The sequence below is a fragment of the Gorilla gorilla genome, chromosome 15 (assembly GCF_029281585.2).
Source record: "Gorilla gorilla gorilla isolate KB3781 chromosome 15, NHGRI_mGorGor1-v2.1_pri, whole genome shotgun sequence".
Lineage (NCBI taxonomy): Eukaryota > Metazoa > Chordata > Mammalia > Primates > Hominidae > Gorilla > Gorilla gorilla.
Genome location: NC_073239.2, coordinates 121,553,983 through 121,577,382, shown reverse-complemented (window position 1 = coordinate 121,577,382; position 23,400 = coordinate 121,553,983).

Sequence of the window (23,400 nt, the reverse complement as noted above, 5' to 3'; positions counted from 1 at the left end):
TCCAATAAGACCCTGACCCAGCATGGGGCCTCCGCGGTGGCAAGAGTGCCCACCCTGCCCCAGGCCCCTGTGCCCCTGTGCCCCTGTGAGTCCTGACCTGGGGTTGCCAGAGGGAGAGGCAAAGAATGGGTCCCAAGCTGCTGTTTTGGGGCACACTGGCCAAGCCTCGATATTGCCCTGGCAGGAAGGGGCAATGTATGGGTCAGTGAGCGATGGCAGGGGCGAGGGATCAGCCTTTCTCAGGGTCTGTCCAACTGCCCTGCCTGGCGCTGCTGAGTCTGCCCCTCATTTGTAGGTGAAAGTGCAGCTCAGAGAGTTGAGGCACCCTGTCCAGAGTCACACAGCCCGGAGGTGGTAGCCTGGCGCAGGCTTGGCGGCCCGTCCTCGCCAGCCCCCCGTCTGCTGGTGCACGTAAAGGCAGGTCTGAAAGAGGCTGGTAAGGGCATCAGTGGCGCAGGGCACCACCACATGTGGGCAGACCCCTGCCTGGTTTGTGGGGCTTTGACCTGTTTGAGGGGACTGCTGGAGGAGGTGTGGAGAGAGCCGTGTTTCTCCATTAGGAATGGGGGTGCATCTCCCTTGGGTAAAGCTACAGGACCCCTGGGAGCCCAGGGTGTGCCAGGCTGGGGGACAGTGTGCACAGAGGGTGACTGCTCAGGGCCAGCCGTGGGGCTGCGTGGACACAGAGTCCTGGAACCCACCATCAGAGCATGCGCAATGCAGCCACTGGGATGGGGTTCAGCAGACCGGCCCTCCCCTCACTGCCGTCTTCAGTACAGGGCACGGGGGGGCAAACTTTTCTCTTAGAGGGCCATATGGCACACAGTGCGCTCTGTGTCTACACAAACGGGGTGGGCCAGATTGGCAGGAGGGCCTTGGCTCGCTGACGCTTGTTCCAGGGACAGCACTGAGGAAGGCTGGGTGGTCCTGCTGGCAGTCTGGCTTCCTGGGAAGAGTGAGGTCCTGTAACCAGACAAGACCCTCTCCCGCCTGTGCCCAATCTGGGCGCTTCTCCTTGGCTTTCCAGGGCTGGAGCTGCTCCTCCCAGATTTCAGAGGTCAGGCTGCACTGCCCGAGGTCGGGGGGCTCCGGGACAACTCCTTCCTGACCCTTCTCGTTGACAGAGGGGAGGGAACGGTCAGCCCACAGACTTTGGGTGCCACCCCCTCTCCGTGCTCCCTGGAAAGGCGATGCGGGCTGACCCTGTGGACATTCGCTTTGGGTAATTTATTAGTGAGCTGATAGCTCGGCTCGGGGCTCAGGTCCCAGGAGGGTCATATTTCCGGCCTTATCTGATAGGGCACGGCTGCACCCTCTTCGCCTCCGTCCATTGTGCCTCACTCCAGCCTGGGCTCTGCAGGGCAAGATAAGGCTGGCCCAGGGGAGTGCTGAGCTGCCGGGTCCGCAGAGGGTCCCCAGTGCCTGTGCCAGGCACTGCCAGGGAAGAGCCCAGTTGTGTCAGGCCTGCCTGCAGCCAGCAGGTGGGCACATGTGCCCACGGGCAGTGGTGCCAACGACGTGGTGCCCAGGTTTGGGCCCAGCTCTGTCACTGTTCAGCCAGGTGACCTCCGCCACACCCTCATCTCTCCCCAGGAGCTGGGAATGATCAGATGCCCCACCCTCCCCAGATCTTTGTGGTGCACCCACCCTGAGCAGTGCCCCGGGAACACAGCAACTGAGGCCAGCTGTCATTCAGTGGGAGGGCGGAGCATGTCCAGTGGCTGGGCACTCCTGAGCGCTGGGAAAGTCCAGCGAGCTGGCTGGGCTGGGCTGTTTCCTTGGGGTGGTCCTGGAAGGTGGCCGGGGTGGAGTAGGGCAGCACGTGGGAGTGGAGGCTGCAGGGGCTGGAGATTGTGGCTACTCTGGTCATGGCCACGTGGTGCTGGCCTAGACTCCCAGCCCTCCCTGGACCACGGTCTGGCTGGAGTGCGGAGAGCCCTGGGCCTCAGCATGGCCTCATACATGGCTCCAGGCAGGGTCGGGGGTGGGGCTGGAGGGTGTGGAGGCCCTAGACTGACCTGGGCCAGAGAAGAAAGGGCCGGTGGGTGGGGGAGATGGGGGTGGGGTCCACAGCTGGTTGAAGCAGAAGGACCCCAGGCACAAGAGAGGCCAGCATTGGCCCAGGGGGTGGGAGTTGGCCGTGGCCCTCTTGCGCAGAGTCCTGGAGGCTGGCCCTTCCCCTGTCTGGCATACAGCCCGGGGGGAAATTCGTGCAGGCTGGCCGACTGCAGCACCAGGGCTTGTGGTGGAAATGGGTCCAAAGGTTCTCCAGGCGTCTCCGGGGCTCAGGGCTGCACCCCTGTCAGCTGAGGCTGTCCTGAGCCCAGCTCCCTCTGTGGCAGTGAAAACGCCCAGCTGAGGCTGTCCTGAGCCCAGCTCTCTCTGCTGTAGTGGGAACACCCAGCTGAGGCTGTCCTGAGCCCAGCTCCCTCTGCAGGAGGAACGCCCGGCTGAGGCTGTCCTGATCCCAGCTCCCTCTGCCGTAGTGGGAACGCCCAGCTGAGGCTGTCTTGAGCCCAGCTCCCTCTGCTGTCGTGGGAACGCCCAGCTAAGGCCGTCCTGAGCCCAGCTCCCTCTGGGGCAGTGAAAATGCAGCTGAGGCTGTCCTGATTCCAGCTCCCTCTGCTACAGTGGGAACGCGTCTTTGTAGCGCTCGTCTCTGCAGTGGGTAGTCAGCTGCTTCATGACCACAGGAAAGCCCCTGAGAGGGCTTGGTCGAGGGTCTCCAGCTGGGTGGGGACGGTGGCTGATGGGGTCATGAGAGGCCCCATAAACCATGACCACGGTGAGAGGGCCCTGGAGAGGACTACGGGAGAGGGCAGGCAGGGGTGGCGGTGGTGGGTGAGTCCAGGGCCGGTGGAGGCCGCATGAGCAGGTCTTTGCCACTGGCACACTCAGAGCCAGTGCTAGGTCAGGAGGGACAAGGAGTGAAGTCCTCACAGGACTTGCCACGTGGGGGTCACAGGTGGGCTTGGCCCAGGCACCCTGGGGGTTGGTGGGAGTGAAGCCTGAGGGTGGGGTCCAGGAGAAGAGGAGAGGAAATGAGGGAAATGAGGGAGGAGTGTGGGTTTGGGGTTAGAGGGGCTGATGCATGCTCTGGGTGAGAGCCGGAACCTGGGCTGGGGCTCCACAGGCACAGGCTGCTCTGCGCAGGGGCTGGTGGGGGGAACTCCCACCAGGCAGAGCTGTCCATGGGAGAAACAGCCGACAGTAAGGTAGTGAGTTCCCCATCACTGGAGGCAAGCAAAGGAGGATTTTTGCCTTTGGGGACTCTTCAGGGCCCCACAGACCGCGGGTGGGGAGGGAGGTGGGAGGACGGGGGAGCGGACTCTGGGCATATGGGGGTGACCTGTGACGCTCTGGCCCCTGTGTCTGCTCACTGGCCCCTGACATACGGCTGCCTGGAGAGATGCTGCTCTTCCGGCTTGCAGATGCAGCTAGAGTCCTGCCCCAGGTCACGGCCCGGAGTGGGAGGTCCAGGCCCCTACCATGGAGCCTGCAGCTTGTCATTCTCAGACTGAGGCAGGGCCCTTTGACAGGGCCATGTATGGTCACCCCGTTGCCAGGTCAGAGCCCTTATTAAGAATACAGGACGCATGGGCACTGCCCCCAGCCCTGAGTGTGGCGGGGGCCCTGGGTGATGACCACACTGGTCTCCACGAGAGAACTATAGGCTGCTGGGCACCCCCCCGGCTCCCATCAGCTGAGATAATGGGGGCCTCTGGGCCCCGCGGAACGCTAACCAAAGCGGCCCCTTTCCTCCTCCTCCATTATTCATGACCTCCTAGAGGCTGTAAAAGTCCTTTTTTCTCTACAGGAGCCATTGTTACGATGACAAATTTTATCTATGAAGTTGGTCCCTCCCTGAAAGCCAGTTGGCTGGGGGGTGCCGTACATAAGCCATAACCGAGCCGGGGCTCCCGGAGCTGCCTGCCACAGCTGTTTTTCCAGCAGCATCTTAGGGGCTGGCTGGAGGGGCCGGGAGATCCTTCCACCACCCCGCCTGACCTGCTGAAGGTTCTGGGCTCTGAGGCGAGGCCGTGTGGGGGTCTGTCTGGGCTTCAGTGGGGCGACTGCAGGCGTGGGCCCCGGGGGCAGCCGGTCAGCCCAGGTTCCCACTGTGGGCGCCATCCCTGGTCTCCGGGCCTGAGGACCCACCGCAGGGACCTGGCTGCGGCCGGCCGGGGCCGAGCATTCACACGTCACACACAGCCTCATTCTCACACTAGAAGCGTGCATTCTCTGTGGCGCAGGCATGCCACACATCTGTGGACATGTGCGCCGAACTGTGCGGGCCATGCTGTCTGTGTGCAAAAGTGCTGCGTGCTGTAAAATAAAAATAAAACCCTAAGGCCCCAACCGACTGAACAGGCCCCTCTTGGCCAAAGGGACTCCAGAGAAACCGGAACAACTGAGTTCCCAGTCATGATGGGACAGGAGGGCAGACGTGCCTCGCTCTCCCCCTTCCCTGCGGGAGTTCAGGCAGGGCTGACCAGTAGTGACGTTAACCTAGTGATCAGAGGACTGTGACCCTAAGACTCGAATTATAAACAGGACCGAAGGTCGCCAGCCCAGGGTCAAGTCATGCACCCCACACGCCACTGTGACCTGGTGTATCGGTTAAAAGACTTCTTAATCTTCACTTAAAACATTCCTTTCTGATGACTGCACATTTATAGACAAAGCTTTACTTCTTTAACTAATTGCAAATGAAAGAATCTCTGGCCCCACCGATGACCTGTCAGCCCCCTGCTTCAAGACACCCTGCCTTTCTGGGCTGAACCGATGTAGAAGCTCCTTGAACTATGACTGCCTGCAATTCCGTCACACTAAGGTTGGTAGGAAGCAGAGCTGGTGTCTGGCTGCCTCAGGACCCCCCACTCAGGGCTCCCTGGGTGTGTGCACTTTTTCCTGGGCCGTGGTCACTCATACTGGCTCAGAAGAAAGCTCCGTGTTCTACGGAGTTGGGTCTTTCCATTAACCATGCTCTCCAAGTGCTAGATGGGCAGAATGCACGCTTGTGTGCAACGGCTTAGCTCCTCACAGGGCTTAGCTCCTCACAGGGCGTATCTCCTGTTCCCTCCCCACCGCCCCCTGAGCCCCAGGCCTGGCCTCATTGGCAGATAAGGACAGGGGCTCTGTAGGGGGAAGCTCCTTGCCAGGCCATGAGGCGGCAGCTTACGGAGTGGGCTCAGAGCCAGGGGACTGGGTGCCGCCCTTGGTCATGACTCCCCTGCACACAGCTGCTGGGACATGGGGCACAGGACACTGGGAAGAGCTTGGCACCAGAGCCGGGGGAGGGAGGGCCCCGCCCACACCCTGTCCTGGCCCTGCGACCTTGGGCAGTCAGTGCCTGGCCGAGAGCTGCTGCCTCCTGCCCCAGGGGAATCCTCTCCTTGCAGGGCCATGGCAGGTTCTGAGGGGCTACTGTATGCCTCCTTGTGAAAGCGGCAAGGTTGGCCTGGCTGGGCAGGCACACAGTTCTGGTTCACACGGGTGCCCACCTGGCAGTGGCTGGGTGGCCCAGAGCCTGGGTGCCCAAAGTTCCCTCAGCCCAGGTGTGCCCGTCACTGGTGCTGCCCTCCCTGTTGCTGCCTGGAGCCCTCTGGCCCACTGGGGAGGGCAGCTTCTCCTGATCTTTCCACCGTGTCAGGAGCAGCTGGCCTGAAAGGGCAGAAGTCAGTGTCCAGGGCCCAGAGAAACTATGCTGGGCAGGAGACTCTCCTGATCTTTTGAGAGCTGTGGGTACGGGCTCTGAGCTGGCAGTGATATCAGGGGACCCAGAACCCCGCTGTGGGTAGAGTAAGGGCTCCCGGAGACCTGGAGGCAAGCCCGCCCTGCAGTGACCCTGGGGCCCTCAGCCTCTCGTGCGTAAGGGAAGGGGCTGCCTGTACTCTGCAGTTGGCAGAGCCTGCCCATTGGTTCCTTGACCTAATGATTATGAGCCATTTTGGCAGGAAAAAAACCCAAACGAACAAGTGGAAGCTTGTAAGACCCTGGCCAAGAGAGTCATTCCACACATCCTGAGCATCTGCAGAAATTAGGACCATCCCCAAAGACTCAAAAGATACAGGGATGGTCAGTCGCACTGTCCCCACTGTTCCCACTCTGTTCACCCATATGGTCCACAAAAACCAGCAGCATCATGGCCGATGGTGATGGATGAACCCAGCCCAACGCAGTCAGCCCGCATGGAAAATGCGCCGCTGGATGCGGTACCTTGACTGAACCGAGTCACCACATCCTCTGGCCCTGGGTGTGTGCGGTGTGTCTAGCAAGTGTGTCCTTCTCAACCACCTCAGTAGAGAGGGGCCCACCCAGCTGCCTGTGAGAGACAGCAGTGCTCCAGCCACTGGCACTTTCTTGCTACTCTTGCAATCCAGTGCTCTGGGACACTCCTGGTCTGTGGAAAATGATGCTGATCAGCTACATTCGTGACGTCATGCTTAGTACATCACATGGCAGGTGGTCCAGACCTCCAGGAACCCATGCAACAATGGTAGCCATGATTAATGGACAATGGAGGAAAAACTCTAGCCCCGGTCCCCAGGCATTTGGCTGGGGAAGTCAGTGCAACATAACATGACTGGCTGTGGCACTGGTGACCCCTCGGGTGGCCCTGAGGGCAGGGATGAGCTGTGAGCACCGCCTTGGGTGTCACTGTGGCTGAGGGAAGGATGGATGCAGGCTCCTGGGCCATGGCAGCTGGCCTGGATGACCAGGTAGGAGCCTGTGGGAAGCATAGGCTCGAGGACCAGGAGGTATGGGGGGAGGGGTGTGGGTGGGTGTGCAGGGTGGGCACACAGCTTGTGGCTCTCTGGTCCTGTGCCTGCTGGAGAGCATTGAGGGACAGGCTGGCTGGGGGAGGGGCTGCTGCAAGACACCCTGGGCAGCAGCCAAGGCTCTGTCTTGGGACACAGAGGGAAGGGATGGGTGAGACTCCTCTGCGGGGCAGTGCCTGCCTCCCCCTTGCCCCGTTCTGGGGCACATGCACCAGCAGCTCTGAGTGGAGGAAGCTGGGCAGGGCCAAGGAGGCTTGGTGGGGTCCACTCAGCCCAGGGCCTTGGGGACTCAGGAGCGGCCCCTCCCTCATTCCCAGGGCCTGACCTTGCTCAGAGCCCACAGGAGGCCAGCCGGGGTGGCAGGAGGGCTCCCAGAGGTGGGGCAGCCAGGCAGGGACCTGTTGTCCATGTCCTGTGGCCGGGGGTTGGGATCTTGGGCCTGGACTCCAGGGGCCGCTGCATGGGCCAACAGAGCCTTTCCCTGCCCTTTCCAGAGCCCGAGGGGAGAAGCCTTGTTCCTGAAACTGGCTTTTCCTTGCCACATCCTGTTTCCATTTCTTACGAACGACAAAATCGATTGGATGTGCCGGAAGTGCCATTGCTTGCGATTTAATGCCACCTTCCCTGGGGCTCTCGGGTCTTTCTGCAATCCCACGATGAAGCCAGCCACAAGAAGTTCAGAGAAAGTCACTAAAAGAGGGCCCGAGAAAAACCCTCTGAGGAGCTGGGCCCGAGTAGCCTCTGGCGGCAGCAGTGATGGGCTCACGACGGGGCCTCTCTACCCAGCACTGGGTGGGCACGAGGGGCCAGGCTGGGGCGCCAGGCAGGGGGCATAGGACAGTGGGCACTGGAAAGTCCGGCCAGGCCCATCCCACCACTGCACCGGGGCTGCTGCAGCTTCTGCTGGGGAGGGGCCTGAAGCCAGGGCTGCAGGAGAGGAGTGTGGGGATAGGAAAAAAAAAACCGAGAGAGGGAGGGCTGGGGAGGGCTGGGGAGGGAGGCCAGGGTCAGACTGAGGAGTGGGAGGTGGAGCTTAGCTCCGAGAGGAGCCACCAACCCCGTCCACAGCTTTCCGGTCTCGGATGAGAGCGTGAGGTCTTTGTACAATCAGAAGCAGGGGGCTACACGCAGCTCAAGTGTGCCACAGAAATTCCGCTGGACCGACGCCTGTCTGTGTTTCATACGCACGCAGTCACATGCACAACCAGGCACACCGAGTCTCACACGTGTGCACACACACACCTTCTCTCTCTGTCTCACATCCCCCATGGGGCCCCAGCAAGCTCTGACCCCGAGAGGCTTTGTGTGGCCCCAGGCTTCAGCAGAGGTGGGCAGATGCGCATGTGAGCCCCACTCTCCCAGTTCCCCGGCACTCGAGGTGCATGCAGCCATGGTGTCTCCTCGCTCATAAGGGGAGGACCGCGACGTATGCACGTCCGGGGCCCCCAGAGGCTGAGTGTGGCCAAGTGCTGCCACTGCCTTTGTCACCAGTGCCCGGCGCCTGCCCGTCACTTTGACAAGGCCCAGCCTGTAGAACCCACTGGGGTAAACGCAGGGAGAACGCACTGTTACAAAGCCACTCTGTGACTCCTCCGGGCCTGTGGGGAGAGGGGAGTCTGCAAATAGCCATTTAGGCCAAGAATTGCCCCAGACTCCTGCAGGAGTGCCCCTCATGCTACAGATATTGAACGAGGTATCTGAGTACGCAGGGAGGTTTCTGGGCCCCACGCGTGAGCCCTGCGTACACACCCCACAGCTGTGTCATGCCCAGGCAGGTGTGCACACGCGCCCGGCCCACGGGTACCTGTTCTCCTAGCATCTAGGTTGCTGTGAGGTTACTCATGTCTCTCCCTTACCCTCCCACCTCCCTTGCTCTTCTGTCTGGGGGAGAAGGTGTGTAAGTGCCCGGCGTCAGGCGGGAGCAGCAGGGGCATGTGTGTGCTGCGTGTGTGCTGCGTGTGTGCTGCATGTGTGCCGTGTGTGTGTCATGTGTAAGCTGCAGTGCCTCGCCTAGCACCACACAGGGAAGCCAGGCTCTGGCCTCCAATTTACAAGGCAGTTTGTTGGGACCCCTGAATGTTGGCCATGTACAGTTGTCCAGGTTGCACAATAAGGAACTAATTTAGGTTTACTGGAGGAGGGGTCAGATGTGCCGTGGGGGCGCCTCGATGTGGAGCACCCAGGAGAGATGTTGGAGATCAAAGGGCACAAGCAGGCTCTTGTAGGAGGAACTGTGTCCGACCCTGCTCACCATGTCCATCGTCTGGCCTCACCTGCCCTGGCTCTGTCCCTCACTTGTGCTCCCAGCCCCCCGCAGCTGTCCCCATTCCCACGTATGGTGCTGCTGCATCCTCGGCATCTCTTCTTCCCACTGGAGTTGGAGCAGACCCACCGTGAGCCAGCACATGCGCCTACCCTGGGGCCTGGAAAACCGTGGAGGGCGGCACCCTCGCCAGCAGGGTTTGCACAGTCACCTGGGCTTCCCCAGGAGCCCACATGGAGGTCATTCCCGAGACCGCCAGCTCCCTGCTGGGAATCACGTTTGCTTGTGAGGGATGTGTGTGTCCCGGTGGGAGAGCCATCAGGGAGCTGGGGATTAATAACCTGCACCCACTTGCCAGGTGGGAGGCCAGGAGCCCTCTGGGGTCCTAAGTGCTTCATGTTTGGGGCATGCTGCCCATGCCAGCCACAGGGACGCTGCCTCGAGACGGTCGGCGACTTTGTCATGGTGTGTGGTCTGCAGGTGCATGAACACAGCCACTCCATAGCAGCCCGAGGAGCTGACGGTGGCTAATTAAGTTCTAGGCTTTATATTACACAAAATGGGGGCATCTTCTATAAAATCACCACTAAACGAAAGCCAAGTGCTGTGTGTGTGCAGAGCCGCCTATAAAGGATTCCCTGCCTGGCAGACACCTGAGAGGCTGAGGCTGTCTGGCAAACGTGGGGAGGGAGTTTATTGCTCACCATATGATAAAATAATGGAGTCATTAAGAGAAAATACTTTTCAGAGCATTAAAATTAGAGGTGAATTGATTCAGTGGTAAAACAGTCCCATTTTCCTTTTTGGGGTTTATTTAGAGCTTTTATGCGGCGTTCTTGCTATGATCCTGTTTGAAAGCCGCCCTGTGACGCGTCAGCTTCCCCGTGCCGGCTCTGGCCGCCCCGAGGCAAGACGGCTGCTGTGGGTGGGAGGGTGGCAGCCTCCAGAGACCCTGCACACACCTTCCTGCTGAAGGTACTGGGGAGGCTGAGGGCAGGAGGGGCTTTCTGGGGACGCGGGGACCCCCCTTTGCTGCACAGATCCTGTCACTGTTCATGTAGCACACTTGAACCCTGTGTCCAGTGCGCTGTGGCCCCAGGACCAACCGTGAGTGATGTCCAGGCAGGGCCTGCGGCTGAGGTGTGGCTAGGGGCAGGGCAGGAGTCCCATAGGGCTCAGGGGCGCTGGGAGGGGCTGGTGCTGGGGGTGGCAGTGGGAGTAGGACAGAAGGGGCAGCTCGCCAAGCTGGGGTTGGAGGGGCTGGTGCTGGGGGTGGCAGTGGGAGCAGGACAGAAGGGGCAGCTTGCCAAGCTGGGGTTGGAGGAGCTGAGTGCAGGAGCCCTGGGGAAGGGCTGGAGCAGAGAAATGGGGTGGATGAGCTGGAAAGGCAGCGAGCTGGCCTCACAGACCCCGGGGTGCACCAGGGAGGCCCTGAAGGTGCAGGGCCCACCCAGCACCACTGCGGGGCTGCACGTGACCTCCCACGTGGACCACGGCAGCAGCACGTGCCTGACTGAGGCCTCTGTGCTCCAGCTCCCTCTGCGCTTCACAAGTAGTGGCCCAAGCTCATGGCTCCCAAGGAGCTGTATGTCCCCTTTACAAGGGAGAAACTGAGGCTGAAGGTAGAGCAGGTGACCCTGTGGCCACAGGCAGCATCGCTGAGCTCCTGGGCAGAGGGGCTGACTCCTTAGGGTGGCCAGACAAGGCCCGAACGACCTCAGTTCTTCCTGCCCTGGCCGCAGCCTGGGTTCTGTCCTCACCTTGGTGTGGTGAAGGTGGAACAGCCCTGCCCCTGGCCAACTCCATCTTTTTTTTTTTTTTTTTTGAGACAGAGTTTTGCTCTTGTTTCCCAGGCTGGAGTGCAATGGCACGATCTCGGCTCAGTGCAACCTCCGCCTCCCGGGTTCAAGCAGTTCTCCTGTCTCAGCCTCCCGAGTAGCTGGGATTACAGGCATGCGCCACCACGCCCGGCTAATTTTGTATTTTTTAGTAGAGATGGGGTTTCTCCATGTTGGCCAGGCTGCTCTCGAACTCCCGACCTCAGGTGATCAGCCCGTCTTGACCTCCTAAAGTGCTGGGATTACAGCTGTGAGCCACTGTGCCCGGCTGCGTGCCCTGTCCTTTTATGGACGAGGATGCCAGGCTTGGCAAAGGCCTTTGAGACATGTCATGGCCATTTGGCCCTGTCCCTGGGGTCCCCGAGCTGCAGCAGGTGCCCCTCAGGGGGCGCCTCAGTTCATTGTCTAGCCTCCCACACCCACCGGACCCAAGCAAGCGTTAGGGAGTGGGGGGCCTGTGTAGGGGGCCGGGGTCCTCCAGAACCCCTGCTCCCCAGGCTGCCCTGGGGCTGGGAGCGGGGAGGATGCCCAGGGCCGCCAGCACTCTAGAGCTGCTGGGTGTTTATCTGGGAGGCGATCTCCCTGCTTCTGGGCTGAGTTACAGTTCCATTTCTGTGGCTGAGGAGCGCCGGCCTCGTGGGCCCCCATAACAGAGGACTGTGCATTTTAATCCCGGCAGGGTCCAGAGAGGGTGCGTGGCTCTAAAAGCCGGCGTGATGGATTTCTCTGGTCTTATCTTCATCTCAGCTGCCTCCTCAAAGACGGTGTGGCTCGGCCTCCTGCACACCACTATCTGGAAGCTGCTTTTAAAAGTGGGAATATTTGGATTCCAGACAATGCGGGGAGAATATTGGAAACGGAACTCTGAGAGGTGGAGCGAGCGACTGAGCTGCTGTCTAGAAGTGCTGGCCTCTCCTGGTTCCCACCTCAGGCCCCGGAGGGCCCCTCCCTGCTGCACAGCCGGCTGTGGCTCCTCCTGTCCCAGGCTGGGTGCCACACGCACTCCCACCTCCGGCCCTTCCTCCCCCAGGGGCCTCCTTAGGTGCTTGTGGGCTTGGGCCTCCTGTGCCAGCGTTTGCCCCGCCTCGCTCCTGAGCCTCCTTCTTTGGCAAGTCTTGCTTGACGGATCTCAGGTGTGCCCCTGCCCATCTGTACCCCCAGGCCAGGGCAGCCCTGGCTCCCAGGACCGGGGTGGCAGTGTCTGGGGTGCTGAGGGGTTGTGTGCGCAAATGCCTTCCCGTGGGCCCCATCTTGCAGTGTGGGTGGAGGCAAGGAAGCCGGGTGCGGGCAGGCTGGTGAGGTGCAATCTATTCCCTCTGTCATTACTTCTGCCAGCCCCGGGTCCTCCGCTTCCGAGGGGCTTCCCTACCATCCCCCACACAGACCTCAACAAGCACAGGAGAAACTAAGGCCCTCACGAGTCAGGCGGGCCAGGAGTCACCCCCAGATTGTCCTCTGCCCTTTCTGACTTTTGCAGCTGCCCGAGCCTCCAGTGACTGGTCACTCCTGGGGAACCCTGCCCCCGGCTTGTCCTTAAACCACAAATCGGCCTCTCCAAAGCCCGAGGCAAGGCCTGGGTCTCACAGGTGGGCATTTTTGACAAATTTTCTCTCTGCTGTGGTCGGCGAGTTCAGGTCACGTTCACACAATTCAAAAGGAGAGAAGTTGGGGTTCTCTCCATTCAGAGTCTCCGGAGCCCCGAGCCACCTGGTCAGTGCTCACCTGCAGAGCCCGTACCTGTGACTGTCTGAGCACCTGCTTGCTCACACTTTGTACACCGGTGGTGAGTCAGAGACCCTCCTGACAGGGTCAGTCAAATGGCATGGGGGTGCAAGAAAGCCCTGGGGAGCAGTCTCCAAGGCAGGGAGGTGGGTCTGTCTGTCACAGATGAGCTGCGGCCTCTGCAGAGCCGAGACAGCAAACTGAAAAGGCCGCATGGCCAGGAGCCCTGGACCCCGGCAAGGCCGTCCTTCCAGCCCACTCGGGCGTGTAACTGACATCCAGGGGGCACTCTGGGAAGCTCGGGAATCACCCCTAGAAAGAGCCTGTGTTAAGTGCATCCCCGTCTCTCCTTCCCAGAGAGCCTCGGGCTTGCCTCCATTGGGTGTGCACTAACCCTGCGGTCCCCGGCAGCCCCGGGTTGAGCAGGGACTTCACATTGTCTTCTGGTCTCATCCATCCTGCCCAGCTCTGCTGCCTGGGAGCCTGAGTGTGCCAGGGCAGAGCCCCACCAGGGAGTCAAAGGTGTGTGGAGGACAGGAGGCTGGGGTGGCTGTGAGAGGGAGCTCTGCCCAGCAGGGATGCTGCCCTCAGGCTGAGATGGCTCTGCTCATGGGGTGAGCATCTGCCATCTGTCTTCCCCTTCATGGTGCCCTCCAGCCTGAGGGTGGGCCGGGTGGAGGCTGAACAGAAAGGTCAGGCGGTGGCAGGGACAGGACCCTGGGCAGGAGCTGGCTGGAGCCCCACCGTGACTTTCGCAGAGACCCCTGCGGGTGGTCGGAGCTGCCTAGAGCAGAGGGTGGGGGTGCTCTGAAGTTGTGAGCCAGCGAGTCAGGGAACCCACGTGGCCTGGGACATGTGTCTGGGTGGGGTGGGGGTGCCTGCCTGGGCCCCCCCTTTCTCAGTGCGGTGGGGGGGGGGGACAGCAAATCGCATCTTGGCCCCTCTCTGGGGAAGGAGAGGGTGTGGCCGCTGCTGCAGTGGAGGCCTAAGGGCCCCGAGGGGCTGAGCACCGACTGCCCTGCTGGTTCTGTCTCCAGGGCCCTGGCGCTTGTCCTTGTCCTCGGGGCTGGGCTCTTGCCCTTAGGCCAAACCTGGAGGTGGTTCAGGAGCCAATAGCCAGTGTGACCTCCATGGGGACACTGGCCAGAACCTGCAACTGGAGGGAATGGGGAAAGGCAAGCTGCCTTGGAGATGTGTCCGGGGAGGGGCATGGAGGGGCCAGGCCCCCCACAGCTTGCACACTCATGGTGACAAAACTGCCTGCTTCCCGCAGCTCACACGCTCCTCCTGGGGACAGGCTCCTTGGAAGCCCTGGGGCCCAGAGCTGGCTCGGCAGCCTCCCGCTGGAGGCCCCCAGCTCGTGAGGAGTCGACTCCCCAGATGGTGACTAAGGAGCTGTGGGGCACTGGGTGCTCTGTCCCCAAAGGCTCTCCCCGAGCCCGTGGACTGCTCCCTCTGGGCTCTGAAGATGAGGGGTGCTCGGGTCACTCATGGTGCGTGGCCGAGAGTGACTCCAACCTGACTTCGAGACGGTGCTAATCGTGGAGCACCAGGTGGGGAGACTCGCCCCTGAGAGGCTGAGCTGGCGAGGTCCACAGGGTGGTGGTGCTGCGGACCCAGGGCCGGTGCGCTCCAGCTCTGTGCACGCCTGGATGTGGCCCTGGCCAAAGGCATTGCTGCCCTGTGCAGGGCTGGATGGTGGCCTTGAAAGCAGCTGCCTGGGGCCTCAGACGCCCCGTCCTGCCGGCAGGTCAGCCTGGCTTCCCACGGTGCTGGTGAGACAGGCGCCACGCATTGTCGAGACAGCGGAAAGCAGTGACGTCTCGGAGGCTTCTCGGGTCTGGCGGGCTGGGGACCACCATGTATGCCCACGACAGGACCCCCAACCTTTCAGCGCCACCCTGGCTGCCAGAGACACTCACGTGGAAGATACCGATGTTAATAAATAACTTTTGAGTTACAAAACCATTGCTATCGCTATGATGGGTGACAAAAACCCCATGGTTGATGGGCAGCCACGGGGTGTGAAATGGCTCGTAAACGTCCCTCCCGCCAGCCCCACGAAGCTGCGGAGGCAGCACTGGGTGCTGAGACGTTGCGGTTTAAGACCAGTGTTGATTAGAATTTTTTATAAGTTTTTTTTTTATAAGAGTAATAACAGCTCTTTTGAGACAATCACATGGCTCAGGAAAGGTTTTAAAGACCTTCAGGAATGAGAATTGGATTCGCAATCAGGAAGCGCCTCCCCCGGGCCACTCTAACGCCGCCTGTTTGTGTCTTTTTATTGCCATTTGCCCTCCAGGGATGGAGCCCCTTTGATGACTGAAGCTCCTTTTCAAGATCAAGGGCGCTGTTCCAGCAATGCCCGGACCGGGGCGCCTCCCCATCTAGGGTGGGGGCTGGGGACCCCTGAACCCTGCCTTCTGCCAAAGTCTGGCGAGTTCAGGCCCAGGACAGCTGCCCAGTGTCCACCCAGGAGGCGCCGGTGCCTGGAGGAGCTCGGGTCAGGCGGGTTGGCGGTCCCGACGGTCGTGGGGCAATGGCCACCAGGTGGCGATGGAGGACTGGCCAGTGAAGAGGGATGCAGGAGGCAGGGCCTGACCCCGGGGGTGGGGATTGGCGGGACTGGAGGCCTGTGCCGTAGGGCTGTCCCACACTTCCCTCAGGCCCAGGAGCCTCGCTACCCAGAGGAACCCAGAGACAGCAACGCATTTCCTAAGGGCAGGAGCACCAAGGCCGGAATCTCAGGCCGGGAGGACGCACGTGGGTGTCTGGGCTCAGGGCAGCTTTTTTATTGGGACAAACTGCAAACTTGTGGGCCCTGCAGTGTGCGGTGGCCTCGGGACACCCGGGGGAATCCCTGCCCAGTGGGGCCACGTGGCTCCCCAGTGGCATCCTCATGCATGGGCTGACTCTACTCTGGGGGCACCAGGGCCCCCTCTTCCCCCACACACAGCCTCACATGGGTCAGGGGTCCCCACAGGCAAGAGGGCTGCAGACAGTTCTGGGGAGGGGCTCCCAGTCTCGGGGGCCTGGCCATTGGCCCTGGTGCTCGGTGCTCAGGGAGGCAGCACACGCCTGTGCCTCTTGAGGGCTTGTGGGCTGGCCGGCGCAGCCCTGGCTTTGGGGGTGGGGTTGCGCGGTGGGCCACGCCCACACCCGGCTTTCTTTGTTGTGCCAGGAGGCAGGCTGTGTTCTGGGGAAGGGCCGGAGCTCCTCCTCACAGTCACAGCCCTGGATCAGGGTGGGTGTGCGGTCCGTCCCCAAACACCTGGGATCCCTCGGCAGGGCTGTTAGGCCGTGTGAGTTGGTGCGGCCTCCCCAGAGCATCTGGCAGCCGTGGGGGTGTTGGTGTCCTGACGGCTGTTTCCTCTGCTGGGGGTGGGGTTTCCCACTGGGAGTTCTTCTATGGGACAGGAAGATGGCTGAGGGTCCTCTGCCCCTGCTCTCGAGTTCGGGGATAGTGATGGCGGCCTGCGCTGGGCTGAGGGACCAGGGGCCTCAGTTCCCCCGCAGCACAGGAGGAGGGGTCTGTGATGACTCTTTCCTTGGAAGGCAGCCCCAAGGCTCACCCTACAGGCCCTTGCTCTGTGCAGCCACCTGCTCCTGCCTGGGACAACATGCCCAGAGGCGGCCTTGCTCTCCCTCCCTCCCTTCCTCCTTCCCTCCCTCCCTCCCTCAGGGAGCAGCCTGGGCTCATCAGGGAGACCCTCTCCCTCTGGCTGCCAGGGAGTGGTGAGGTAGTTTCCAAGCCGTCCTTCCTGGGGCATGTGGGTCTGAGCCTCCGGGTGTCTGCCCAGCGTCCTTCCATGTGCTTGGACCCCGTGTGCTGTGCAGGTCCCAGGGGACCCTGGCTACCCCTTTCATTGGCCAGACAGCTGTGTCCATAGAGCTCTGAGGGACTCACAGCCCAGACATGGGCTGCAAGGGGGGTGGGTGGCTTCTCCTGCAGGTGGAGAAGAGCAATGGGGCCTGAGCTGCTTGGACCCAGGAGCTCCACCAGCACCTGTTGCCTGCTATGTGACCATGAGCAAGTCCAGCCACCTCTGTGAGGCCATGCCAGAGCATTTTGACTCAGCCCCAAACTGAGCCCGGATCCTAGCCCACATGGAGCCCTGATCCACCTCACACAGAGGCCTGACATTAGCTCACACTGAGCCCTGATTCCAGACACATGGAGCCCTGATTCCAGCCCACCCTGAGTCTTGATCTCAGCCCACCCTGGACCCTGATTCCAGCCCACCCTGAGACTTGATCTCAGCCTACCCTGGACCCGGGTTCTATCCCATCCTGAGTTTTGATCTCAGCCCAGCCTGGGCCCTGATTCCAGCCCACTCTGAGCTCTGATCCCAGCCCACCCCAGACCTGGATTCTAGCCCACCCTGAGCTCTGATCCCAGCCCAGCCTGGGCCCTGATTCCAGCCTACTCTGAGCTCTGATCCCAGCCCACCCCAGACCTGGATTCTAGCCCACCCTGAGCTCTGATCCCAGCCCACCCTGGACCCTGATTCCAGCCCACCCTGAGTCTTGATCTCAGCCCACCCTGGACCCGGATTCTAGCCCACTGTGAGCTCTGATCCCAGTCCACCCTGGGCCCTGATTCCAGCCCACCCTGAGCTCTGATCCCAGCCCACCGTGGACCCTGATTCTAGCCCATCCTGAGCTCTGATCCCAGCCCACCCTGGACCCTGATTCCAGCCCACCCTGAGTCTTGATCTCAGCCCACCCTGGACCCGGATTCTGGCTCACTGTGAGCTCTGATCCCAGTCCACCCTGGACCCTGATTCTAGCCCATCCTGAGCTCTGATCCAGCCCACTCTGGACCCTGATTCTAGCCCACCCTGAGCTCTGATCCCAGCCCACCCTGGACCTGGATTCTAGCCCACCCTGAGCTCTGATCCCAGCCCACCCTGGACCCTGATTCTAGCCCACCCTGAGCTCTGATCCCAGCCCACCCTGGACCCGGATTCTAGCTCACTCTGATCTCTGATCCCAGCCCACCCTGGACCTGGATTCTAGCCCACTCTGAGCTCTGATCCCAGCCCACCCTGGACCCGGATTCTAGCTCACTCTGAGCTCTGATCCTGGCCCACCCTGGGCCTTGATTCCTGCTCACACAGAGTCCTGACTGCCGCCTGCACAGTCTGACCCAGGCAGGGCTCTGAGAGTCCGTGCTGGCTGAAGGAGCATCAAAGTGGAGGGGACACATGGCGGGCGGGCATACCTCCTTCTGCTATGGGGTGGGAGTGGTCTTGGAAAATGTCTCCAGGAAGTATTTGACTCCTTTTTTTGATCCTCCTCGTTGTGGTTCTGGGGCCCACGCGACGTGTGGGGCAGAGGCTGTTCGTGGCCGTTTCTCTTGGTGTGGATTCCGCCGTTAGAACTTCTTTTCCATGGAGCAAGACTTGCTCTTAACCAACAAACCCTAGAGGGAGGAACTCCCCATCGCTGGGCAGGCCCTGGAGGCTCTTTGTTGGAGGGCTGCAGGCTGGGCGGGGTCCCAGCCACGGGGTGGGCATCAACGCAGCGGCTGAGCAGAGGTGAGGACATCAGCCGGGCAGGAGGAGCAGCCTCTGTGGCCCCTCCAACCCGAGCCTGGGTGCCCGGCTGAGCTGGAGCTGAGCTGGAGCTAAGCTGGAGCTGAGCTGGAGCTGGACGCACAGGCAGCCCTGCCTCCCACTCCGTAAACTTCCCTGATGATGCCGCCTGTCAGGCTCCCAGCCCCGTGTCAGTTCATTCTCTCTTCCACTCCACCCAGGATCCTGATCCTGCGTAACCACACTGCCTGCGTGTGAGTCGGGGGGAGTTCTGAAAGATTACCTGCCACCAGCGCGTATGTAAATCCCAGGTGATTTATGAGCATGGACGGTTTTAAGGTCACCGGTGCGCAGAGCAGGTAGTCAGCCAGACTGCTGAACCAACAGTTTCCAAAGTGAGCGTGAAAGCATGAACCCGGCGCCTGCCCCAGCCTCCGTGCTGCTCAGGGCAGCTGCCTGTGTCTCTGCTGGGTCCTTGCAGAGGACGCTGGGGGGGTTCTGTGGAGCCTCAGGCCCTGTGGGCTGTCGAGGGGAAGGGCGGTGGCTCGGCCTGGGCATGTGAGGCTCACAAGAGCTGAGGGGCGGGTCCCGGTGGGTGCGCTGGAGTCCGGGTGTCTGGTGGGGCCCAAGGCAGGGAATGGGGTCCCATTTCTCCTGGGATGAGGAGGGTGACAGCAGGCTGGGTGGCCCAGGAAGCTGAGCTGAACATCTCTTGCTCTGTAAGCGGATGCTGGCCAGACATGGTGGGGCAGGCAGCTGGGGCAGGGAGGAAGGAGTCCAGCCCCCACCCATCCCCACCTGGCTGGGGAGGGCACCCCAGCCTGCTGGCCTCTGGGGGCTGGGATGGGAAGCTGATGATGGAGGAGGGTGGGAGGTGAGGGGGAGACCTGCCTGGTGGAGGGAAGCAGGTGGAGACTACAGAGAGGCTGAGTCCCCACTTTGCCAGCCAGGCTGGACAGGGGACACAGATATGGAACCTCCTAACTACTGAACGCTGGTGCCCAGCTCAGACCCTGTGGAGGGGGCCACATTGCCTGCTGAAGAGCGTGGCTGGGCCCAGCTATGGCAAGGACAGGTGTGAAGGGCTGTGGGCTCAGGAGGAAGTGGACACAGTCACTGGTGGGGCCAAGGGGAGTCACAAGGCTGGGGCAGGGGGGTGAGGGCATCTGGGGAAGGCACTGCCAGGCACCCAAGCTTGCAGAGTTTCCCAGCCAGTGGCCACTGGGGGACTCTGAACCAGGCCCCTTTCCTTTCTTGGCCTCAGCTCCTCTGTGCCTGAAAGAGGGGCACTAAGAGTGGTCCCTGTTGGCCAGTGGCTCCTCAGCTGGTCCCCAAGGACAAAGCACAAGGTGGCACCACTCAGTGGCTTCGGGAGCTTGCTCCTGGCCATGTGCATGTGTGAGCATGCAAGCTTGTGCCTGTGTGCAATGCACGCATGTGCGTGTATAGGGGTGTGTGCGTGTGTGGCATGTATATATCTGTGTCCATGTATGTGGGTGTGGACATATGCATACATGTATGCATGCCTGTGCGTGCATTTGTGTGAGTGTGTGTGTGCGTGTGTGTGTGCACCGGGGAGCAGGGCTGACTGTCCTGGAGGAGGAGGAGCCAGGCCTGCATGCATGAAGTGGCAGGCGTCGGAGGCTGAATGAGACTTGCTTCTCCCTGTTGCAGTGGGGCAGGCTGTGGATTGGCACGGCTGCCATGTCCTTTTCAGTCCTCTTAATGTGAAGTTAATTAGGCAGAACATTCAAGAAAGACATTTGGAAGTTGATCTCAAATCAGGAGAGCCCTCAGTGTGAGGAGAGGGAGGGCGAGGAAAGCCCCTGCAGCTGGGGAGCCTGTCTGTGTGAAGCAGGGTGGGCGCACAGAGGGACCGGGCTGGGCAGCCGGGGTCCTGGGCTGGGTGGCACTGTTGCTGGGGAGCCCCTGGGTGGGACATTCCTTCCTGCCTGGCTCCCCCTTCCCCATCTGCCAAGAGTGGAAACAGTGAATGCGGGGCGCCCAGGAAGCCTAGGGGGAGTAGGGGTGGGTTCAGGGGACAGCTTGGGGAAGAGGAGGGAGGGGCTTCTCTGGTGGCCCCACTAGGGTTGCAGGTCCTCCCAGGGCTCAGCTCCCTCTAGTTGGCCCTGGGGTTGAGTCCCGCCCAGGTGTCTCTGCTGTCCAGGGAGTCCGGGCCACAGCTCTGGCAGCCTGGGGACCTGCCTCAAGAAGGATGGCAGCGCTGGATGCCTGGGTGCCCTCCTGGTCTCCCACCCCCTGAACACCCATGGTCGGGAACATAACCTCGTCTCTGTGGGCGAGGCAGACTCTGCCTGTGGGGCCAGTGTGGAGAGGCTGGTCAGGAACTGGAGGCCTGAAACTCGGGTCAGGAAAACCCCATGTCTGTCACTGGGTGTGCATCAGACCAGGAAGAGGGACAAAGGCCATGGCAGCCCCGGGGAGATGCCAGTGGGTGAGTGTGCCTGGAGGTGGGGATGGAGGGAGGCCGGGTGGCAAGGAGGCCTCGCACGCCAAGGCTATGGCACAGCCTGGAAGGCTGGTGAGGGGATGTGGGCTCTGCCTGCACGGAGGGCAGCCCTAGGCAGGCAGAGGTGAGCCATGGCCATGGTCAGGGAATGTGGCACCGCTGGGCCGTCACCTTGCATGGTGGTCCCAAGGCCAGCATCCCTGGGTGCTGGGACAGCGTGGGGCACAACAGCCAGCCCACATAGAAATGAGGCAACGGGTCACAAGTGCAAACCCACAGCTAGTGAATATTTAACGCCTAACAAAAGTGCATGCATAATTAACCAGGTGCTGGTGGAGGAGCTGGAATAATTTGTCTTCTTAAAGGGGATTTGGTAATTTGTTAAGCTATTTTGAAATCTGCAGTCTAGCTGTGGGAGCCGCTCTGATTTCTAAATTAATTTGTGTGATTTAGAAAGTGGAAGCCTCTTGGTTCTGCAGGGGCCGCGGGCAGCAGGGCGGCCTTGCAGGCTCCTAGGTGTGCTCTGCATTTGTTGATTGTCCCATCTATGGGGACCCTGCTGAGGAGCTCGGCCCTGTGCACCCCGCCTCTCCCACCACCCTCGTTTCCACGTGCGGAACCCAGTGGTCCCCCACCTCCCAGATGAGTTAGTTTACGAGCAGGTGCCACGGGAAGGTGGTCTCTGGAGGCTCAGTTTAACCCCCCTCCTAAGAGGATGCTCTTGGGCTGGAGGTGGGTGAGGCCATCTGGCCTGGAGGTGCTGGGCTTGGCTCTGAGATTGGCTGACCCATCTGCAGTTCAAGGACCAGGATGTGAGAGTCAAAGTGTGAGTTGTAACTATCACAGAGGTGACCACATGAAAAGCCCCAATTTCCAGCCCCAGATCCCCAGACCGTGAGTCCCAGCTGTGGGTCACTGACTGGGAGCCTGCACTGCATCCTTCAGGGCCCTGGCAGGCCCCACAGGGCATCGCCACCCAGCTGGCGCCATCCCTGAGTCTCTGAAGGCCACTCTGCCAGCCTGTCAGGCTGGCAGCTGCCGGACAGTGGGGATGTCAGACCAGTGGATTCTGTGAGGTTGAGTCCATTGCAGCTCGAAGGGAGACCCTTGGCTAACAGCAATGTTGTGCGGAAGGCCAGGCTGATGGGGAAAGATGGTCATATTTGCAGAAGCCTTGTGGCCAGGAAAGACCAGTCCATATTCAGATTAAGCGTCTCTTCTAGTGAGAACTAAGTGCTGCCTCTTTCATACAAAAGCAGTCCAACGTCATCACCTGTCACGGCTGCCCTGGTGATGGTGCTTCAACCTGTACTGAGCCTCAGTTTACCTCCCTAGCCAAACCTGAGTCCACCTCCCAGCTGAGCCTGGGTCCATCACCCCAGCTAAGCCTGACTCCACCTCCCAGCTGAGCCTGGGGCCACCTTCTAGCTGAGCCTGAGTTCACCTTCCAGCTGAGCCTAAGTTCACCTCCCAGCTGAGCCTGGTTCCTCCTCCTAACTGAGCCTGATTCCACCTCCCAGCCAAGTCTGGGTCCACCTCCTAGCTGAACCTGGGTCTATCACCCCAGCTGAGCCTGAGTCCACCTCCCAGCTGAGCCTGGGGCCACTTTCCGTCTGAGCCTGAGTTCACCTCCTGGCTGAGTCTGGGCCCACCTTCCAGCTGAGCCTGAGTCCACCTCCCAGCTGAGCCTGAATCCGTCATCCCAGCTGAGCCTGAGTCCACCTCCCAGCTGAGCCTGGGGCCACTTTCCATCTGAGCCTGAGTTTACCTCCTGGCTGAGTCTGGGCCCACCTCCCAGCTGAGCCTGAGTCCGTCATCCCAGCTGAGCCTGAGTCCACCTCCCAGCTGAGCCTGAGTCTGTCATCCCAGCTGAGCCTGAGTCCACCTCCCAGCTGAACTTGGGACCATCACCTCAGTGAGCTTGAATCCTCTTCAAGCTTCTGAGCTGAGCCTGCGGCCATCATCCCAACCGAGTCTGAGTTCATCTCCCTGTTGAGCCCGGGTCTACCTCCCGGCCAAGTCTGAGTTCACCTCCCAGCCGAGCCTGGCTCTACCTTCCCAGCTGAGATGGGCCCTTGTGATTTGAGCCTATATCCCTATGGAGCCATGTTCACCATGAGTGACTTTGGTGGTCCCTTCATTTGGTGACTTCTGGGTGTCAAGCACAGAGAGTTAAGTGAATCCCACCTGGATTGGCTGGGGGTCCCCAGCCAAGCGTGCCCATCCTCTTGGTGGCCCAGTCCTCACAAGCCTGGGACATCAGACCCTTGGGCAGCTCCTGAGCCCGACACACAGGGTCTGTTGGTGTGTCCTGGAATGGTGGGGAGATGGTCCCTGGAAGAAGAGTAGGGGGAGATCTGGCACACTGCTCTCTCCACGAGCCTTGGCCCATCAGAGCCTGAGCACCTCAGGGACTTTGCCAGGCCTCTCAGCACTGGAACTGCTTCTGTCTGTGAGGCATCTGCTGCTGGCTGCAGACGGGGGTCTAGACAGGGGAGCAGAAGCCTCTCCAGCCTTGCCCTCAGATGGGCTGTGTGGAGGAGGGTCTCCTGCTTCCTGGGAACTAGAAGACATGGCAGAGAAGTCTGTGGTTTCCTTTGATTCTGGAAGGTTCTGGGGCAACTAGGGAAGGGTCAGGTTAGAGACTCTTCCTGGGGTGGGGTGGCCGGCCGGGAGTGGACACAGTGACCATTTCCTGCAGGGCCTGGGGGCCTGGCTGGGGGCTGGCTGTGGGGGCTCAGGGCATCACTCCCTGGGTGGGTGAGGGGGCCTGGGGGCTCCTGCAGAC